The sequence below is a fragment of the Lingula anatina genome, chromosome 10 (assembly GCF_051362555.1).
Source record: "Lingula anatina isolate TDL-2025a chromosome 10, LinAna3.0, whole genome shotgun sequence".
Lineage (NCBI taxonomy): Eukaryota > Metazoa > Brachiopoda > Lingulata > Lingulida > Lingulidae > Lingula > Lingula anatina.
In genome coordinates this window covers 10,758,215-10,765,922 of record NC_141776.1, presented here as the reverse complement: position 1 = coordinate 10,765,922, position 7,708 = coordinate 10,758,215, and the positions used below count along the sequence as shown (strand labels likewise).

Genomic DNA, 7,708 nt, shown 5'->3' with positions numbered 1-7,708 from the left:
TCTCCTGGCCTCTCTTTCAGCATTCCATTAAATGAGGTGGACACTTCTGCCCACCTTACTATTTCTTCAAATGGATTTACAACCAAAACCTCCTGCAGGAGGAGGATGTCTAGGGCAGGGGTGAATCTTGTTTTCTTAATTTTTTTTTCAGCCATTTTTGAGAAGCACCTAGAACAGTACAACACTGTAATGAACAGAAAAACCATTTAATTGGAAAGCTTAACAATTTTAATAACCTTATGTCTTCTCTTTGAACAAGCAGAAAGAAAAAATCAACTTGATTTAATCACAGACATTTTCATTGTAGAAAGCAAGTGCTATATGGATTCTTGGTCATTGCATACAAGAGGAATTTCTAAAGAGAATCTGACAATGCAAAGAGCACCTCTGTAAAAAGCCTGTTTTTCCTTCAGTTAGCCATGTAACTCAAAATTATATAAAAAATCTATTGAATGGTTAATCTTGCTATGATAATGAAAATGATATAAAGAATAATGATTTTTCTACACTTAAAGGGCATTTAAAAACTCGCTGTCTTCACTTACGTGTAAACAGCCTCCTTCACATTCAGAATGCACGCAAGAAGAGATTTAACGTGAGGCTGTATGTCAAAAGTCGTGATGTAGAAGGCAACAACCTACTACGTTACACGTTTATGTACACATTTAACGTCCTGCTGAATCTCTCTATTATTGTAAATAACTTTACAAAAGAAAAATCCTATTTTGTGTAATGCCAACATTAATGCTATAGATGAATAACAGTGCATTATTATCCTTGAACTCAATGGGATTATTCATATCATGATAATACAGCTAGATTAAAAGTTTGATTAGCAGCTTTATTGGAATATTTTCTGTTATGTTTTCTTTTAATATTTTTTTAAACACTGGCGTTTTCAAGATGTGACTTTTAACTCCCATCCACCTGAAGCTCTGTACATTTTCTGTATTTCCATATAAGCAGATGTATTGGTGTTTATGTCTTTAAAATTTTTGTAATATTATTTTATGTACTGTCATTAGTTTTCATATATTGGGATTTTCATTTAGTGAATTTGAACTCTCATGGCCCTCAAACTAATCTTATTGACCATGTAACCTGTTGTGGATGATTAAAATTCAGTGTTGATTGACTGTGCTGTTATAAGCATTATTTGTTATTGCATCAAAATTGACAAAATGGCCTATTTTCTGCATCTTTATTTTCTGCTTTTTCTGTTGTACATTTTTGTGCAATTTTTATCTTTCACATATTGGCATTTTCAGTGTGGGACTCAGACCTCCCACTGGCATAAAGCCCAATGGTAATCAAATTTTCTAAATGCCCATGTTATTAATAGTAGATAATTGGTGGTAATTATACAGTTTATCATTATGTTATATTGCATCAGAATTAATTTTAAAAACTACTTTGTGCACTGCCACCATAAATGTTATGAAAAGAAGACTGTGTTACTTATTATTTTTTTAACTTACAAGAATGATTCTTAGGATTGACATACAGCTCAAATAAGAAAACCAGCTCTATTGGATTATCATTTTTAATTGAATTTATGCATTTTTTCTTATTTATTTATTTATTTATTTATTTATTTATTTTGTGAATTTATCATTTTTCTCAATCTGGCATTTTCTAAGTGTGAATTTGAACTCTCATGGGCCTGAAGCCTTCTGCTTTTACTTTCATTGGTATTACCTGTTGTGCATAAATAAAATTTGATGTTGACTTTGCAGTTAGGCATAATGTATTATAGCACAGAATTGATAGTGTCTTATTATGTGCCTTTTTATTTTCTCCTTTTGTCTGTACATTTGACAGCTTTGCTGCCTTGTTTTTTTTTTTTTTTTTCACATTGTGATATCTGCTTCTTTCAGTATTTACTCATGAATTTATTTATTAATTTGTTTGTTTGTTTATTCGGGGGGGGGGGGGGGGAGTATTCAAAAGCTCTACGTGAGGGTAGTTTCCCGCCAGTGCATTTATCACCAAGATGTGACCCGAGACATTGACTGTCATTTTCTGTTATGTACATGTATCAGGATTGAGCTCGCTTCAGCAACGTGGAGTTTCCATCTCAGAGGCATTGGATGCATCACTTTTATTTATACCAGTATCATTTTATTTTCTTAACTCTTGGAGGAAATCATTTGGCATGGTTACCAGGTATTCCGGAGTGACAGGAGTGGTAGTCCTTTAGGAACCCTAGTCCGTTCCCCGGTACTCTGTACTGGTGACAATCGTTCCATTTACCCGGTACGTGTACTAACCGTACCCTCTATCAGGACCACAAATTGATTTTTCACTAGACATTTACAGATATGTCCCTGGATATAAATTATTTCATTGTATTTCCGACCTCCGATAAAAAGTGCACATGATTAATCTTCGGCCCTGGTAGAGGGTAAACTACATACGCAGGCCCGTAGCCAGCAATTTCAAAAGGGGGGTTTTTGAAAAAGTGGACCTTTTTCCATAAAAACTTCATTTACCTAGATCAAATTTTACCCAGAGTGGACCTTATCCCAGCAAAAGGGGCGGTTCTTTCGAATCCCCCGAACCCCCCTGGCTACGGGCCTGATACGGTACATGTACATGTAGTAACCTCAATACCCCGACTGTCCCCAACCAGCACTAATCACTCCTGTATGGGACTCCGGATTTCTATTCCTAGTACCCGGTACATGAAGTACATGTACACTGTACCATTCCTGCCACCCCGGCATGCTTACCAATACCAGTACGTGAACCAGTGTTTCCATAGCAAAAGTTGTCTAGTAAATGTGGCATGTTATTTAGCTGACCATTGGTATTTTATTGTGTTTGTATGTGTCTGATCCGACCAGATATAGAGATCACTATCAAGGTCATCGATCTGGCTATCTTTGTGAATAGCCTAGTGTTATATAACGTGATGGCGAGTAAACAAGGATGCCACATGTAGCTTGAACAATGTTCACTGGTAAATTAATAGTAGCCAAGACAAAAAGAATTGTGATTGATTTATAGGTACAGTAGTGCAATCATGTTATTTATTAATTTATGTGATCATTTTACCAAGGAGTTATAACTCCTTGATTTTACCAGTGCTATTGTTCTATCCAAATGTCTTTATTGGTGTATTCATGATGTTAAAATTTGACTAGATGCATTTCCTATAGTACATAAATACTTTATTAAGAAATGTATGGTGGACATTTTTGTCATCTACAGTAGAGTGGTGCATATATATCTTCTAATGTGAATAAATGTATTAAGCATATTTCAACCGAGTTATTTTAAATCCAATCTTCAATAAAGCTTGGCATGAATATCAAAGCCACTCCATTTATTTTGTCGTATAAATATTCATCTGTAATTATAAAGGGAAGATAGAAAGTTTAGGGTGGGTGGTTGGGTGAATAGACGAACCGGTAACGTGCTAGACTGAAGACTAGAAGATGACAGGATCGATTCCCAGACAAGATGTATTTTTATAGAAAAATTTTGTTCGCCCATAACTATAAATGGAACATCCAAAGTTTAGGGTGGGTGGTTGGGTGAATAGACGAACCGGTAACGTGCTAGACTGGAAACTAGAAGGTGACAGGATCGATTCCCAAAGAGGTTACATTTTGTCGAAAAAGAAAAAAAACGACTCATAAAGGAAGTAAGGAAGATCCAAAGTTTTGGGTAGTTGGTGGGGTGAATAGACGAACCGATAACACGATAGACTTGGGATCAGAAAATGACGGCATTGATACCCTAAAGAGCTCAATTTTGTAGAAAAAAAATAGATTGAATTGACACCAAAGGTTTCCTTTTTAACGGAGCAAATTACTTAGGATCAGTGGCAGTCAGGAAGAACGCAATCAACAAAATCGGGTATGCACTTTATTTTATTTGAAATTCACTGTGGTTTACACTAGTGGGAATACATTTATACCAAATAAAAATAAGAATAATATTTTTATTTTCTTTTGAACATGTTTCATTTATTCATTTCAATGATATGAACATTCGACTCAAACTACGCATTTTAGGGTAACGACACAAAATTCTTTTACTGCATGTACTAAGTGTGCTTAATACCTTACACGAAGTGCGGTGCAAAATAAGCATGTGGGCTCGCTAAAACTGTATACATTATACATATACTAATACACTCTATAAACGACTATGACGGTCATGGTTTTAACATTTGTTTTTGGACGTATCAAGAATTCACAGACGTAAATTGTCAATACACTGTGTGCACTGTAGGTACATACTTGCCTGAAGTATCAAAATAATAACCGTCTATGCAGGTCATATAGGCCTATCGTGTCCCTTACATGGATTCAATAATTCATACTATGATGTAATACTTATAACTGCCTAACTCTGAAACAGTGTTCGACCAAAGAATCCATGGAAGAAAGACATATATCCATATCACATGAGAGAGAGAGAGATACTGCCAGGTACAGGGTGACTCCCCCTACCCCCCCCCCCCCCCCCCCCCCCAAAAAAAAAATTAATAAAAATGAAAAAACGAAACCCATAAGCATTTTGTTGAATCCTGCAAAGGTCCATCAAATTACAAGGAATTTGCTTGGATTAAACTGCAATATGTGCTCGATCATTCGCCAAAGTTTCATTTTTTTTTTTTTTTTTGGTCGCTTTGCATAAAATTTTTGTTCTTTTTTAAAAAATGCCCCAAATGAGCTTCGAGGCATTGGACGCTCAGTTGCATACGTCGCGAAAAAAACTGTCAATTTCTCAAACACTCTGCCTTCGGGATTTCCCTGATTTTTGCATTAATTGCTCCCCACAGTTCACCAATCTGAGGGTTGTTCTGGTACACTTTATCCTTGAGGTACCCCTACAGAAAAAAAATATGACGGGGAGGGGATTCAAGTCCGGCGAATGCGTTGCCCACTCAACATCACACCTGCTGATCACGTGGCAGTGCTGAGGAAGCTTTGGACATCACTGGGACGATTTAGAGGGATAGATCAAGATGGACAGTGGTTTCAGCAAGACAGGGCCATCCCCACACATCAAATGACTCTCTTGCCTGACGGAGAAAGCTATTTCAGTGGCTGATCGGCAAAAAGTGTGACTTTGTGTGGGCACCGCATTCACCGGATTTGACCCCCCCCCCCCCCCCCCAGATTTTTATCTGTGGGGTTATCTCAAAGATAATTTGTACCAGAACATTAAAATGATTGGTGAAATGTAGGATGCAATCACAGCAAAAATCGGGGAAATCCCGAAGGAGGAATGTGTTTGAGAAATTGATATTTTGGGTGATGTATGCAAGTGTGCCTCCAATGCCTCGGAGTCCATTTGGAGCGTATTTTTTTAAAGAATAAAATTTATGCAAAGCGACAAAGAAAACTGAAACTTTAGGGAATGATCATACTCATACTGGTGTTTAAAATTGATATTTGCTATACTTTTATAGGATTTAATAAATTTAATATTCTTTTTTTTTTTTTTTGGGGGGGGGGGGGGGGGCAGCGTGTACTACTCTATAGATAATAAAAAATGATCCCAAATCTCGCGAACGTCGTTTTAGTTCTGTAGACCCTAAAAATTTAGTTAAATGACTTGTAAAATTTGTTATATTATTGATGGGACAATGTTACAAGCGCAGGAAACGTGCAATCACAATAGTTGATACATGTACATAATCAATAAGCACGTGACTGGCTGTAGTAACGGTACGTACGATGCAAAAAGAGGTCCGTCTCATGCCTGTGTTCTACTGATAACTGTAAAATAAAACGAGTCTTCGTTCGCCAATGTTTTCAAACGAGAGCAGAAATAATAAGCCGGTGTATAATTTTTTTTTTTTTTTTTTTTTTTTTTTTTTTGGGGGGGGGGGGGCTATTTGCCCGGCCTGGTAATTGACGAGCTGAAGGATAACATCATTCTCATGCTAGCCCTCGTGTTTTACTATCGGTTATTGCTGGATTCATTTGCAGTATATAGTGCATGTGTGTTTTGACATAAAACTTTGATGAACAAACTCAAATTTGCCGGGTTTTTTTTTAAATCAAACATGCATTGCTTGACAGACGTACCTATTTTGGCATAACGTGCGTACATGTACCTTGTCCTTTAAAATTATGATTCTAAAATGTGTAATAACATGTACATTTTCTCTGCTATCGCTATCACGTTTTTAAACTTGCATATGCACAACTACGTTTGTCTTGTTAACATGTACTCAGCATTATTGAAACCAAGAGGTACATTTGAAGTGATGTACATGTAACTTCTCGGCGGAAAAACATCTTCCTCTGTTGTATGCACTGACTACTGGAAGAGATGAAAAATAAGGTAGATAAGGAATTATTAATTCGACCTTGCAATTAATCAATGCAGTATCAATTCTGAAGTGTTAAAAAGCTCGCATTTCTCTTTGCGCAAGTTTTACTAAACAAGTTATATTTTAATCTTATTTCAAGACTCAACTTCTTGTGAATGTCTCGAGAATTCAAAGTAAACACAGTATTTCAATCCGTAATTCATATAAACTGTCCAAACATGACCTTGCTGCGTGGGAGATTCGATGACAAACGGTGCGGAGAACCTGATATAAAAGTACAATTGTGAAATTATCCATCCTACTCGAACGTTTTCAGATCCCGTCTTTGTTACAGTAGTGAGAAAAGCAACACATTAGTTGTACTTACAAGTTGTCATGGCCAGTTCTTGCAGGTAGCATTAGATATATCATGTTTCAACGACGGGAACCATCACCACGTTCCTTCCATCATGGCTTCCTGAATACCTGTCACCTGGATGTCACCTCATTTGAATAAGAATCTCGGTTGAGGAAAAGGTGGGTAGCAGGAACATGATTGTGTTAGAGAAGACTAAGTTGTGGCAAAAACAAAATTGCCTTGGAGAGCGACGCACCCGATTTATTATCACTTTTTTTTTAATGTCCGTGCTATTCCAAACTGTTTCCCTTCTGTGTTGGCTTAAACCCCCTATATTCCCTGGTTTTGCGCCTTTTTTCCCAACGAATCTAGTACACTACAGTGACATGCACTTACTCATCTATGTTTTTTTCTCTTTTATTACAACCAAAACATCTTGAGTAAATTGAGTATAAAGAGATGGGGAAAACGATATTACGTAGGGAAAACGCTCTGGGGAAAAGCCACGGTTTGTAGTATTGTTAATGTGGGGTGAATTTAAATTAATTAAATAAAGTCCTCTTTCTTTGAGACATTTTCGAGTTAGGGACACAGGACAAGTGACTCGTAACGGAAAGTTTAGAAATCAAGAGCTCGAAAACGGGTTTGATCGTACATGTGTACAGTCTGGGTCTTTGGACATTATCGGCCGGTAACCGTGAAAAACGTAAGTTACAACATGTATTAATACATTTTCAACTATATATCCAATAACACAACTGTAATTACATATTGCCACCTGTGCCGACTGGAGTTGCCTAGAGACTCGCTTAATTGCAATTAACTTAAGCGGATTAAATGTCTGTCACGCCTACTGTAGCTGATAGGGGGTAATTAACTATCGTTTAGCAGCTTTAGCAGGCGTGCCAGACATCTAAGCTACATAAGCTGAAAGCAATTTTGCGCGAAACCCCGTGGAGATGGACCGATCCTGTTAGATCGATCTAGGGATGGGAGCCCAGTCCTTGATTGTTAATGTAAACTTAAAGCCAAAGAATCCACTGGTTTATCAAAACAATATAAAACTGGTAAAA

General features: G+C 36.9%; 1 long non-coding RNA gene across 1 annotated transcript; it reads right to left on the bottom strand.

Moving 5' to 3' along the window:
* Positions 1 to 4,491: 4,491 nt before the first annotated feature.
* LOC147759572 (uncharacterized) lies at positions 4,492 to 6,793 on the bottom strand. The gene is made up of 3 exons (XR_015331452.1): positions 6,666 to 6,793; positions 6,051 to 6,288; positions 4,492 to 4,843 (listed from the first exon to the last, which is right to left on the bottom strand). It is a non-coding gene; the product is annotated as an uncharacterized LOC147759572 (long non-coding RNA).
* Between the last annotated feature and the right edge of the window lie 915 nt (positions 6,794 to 7,708).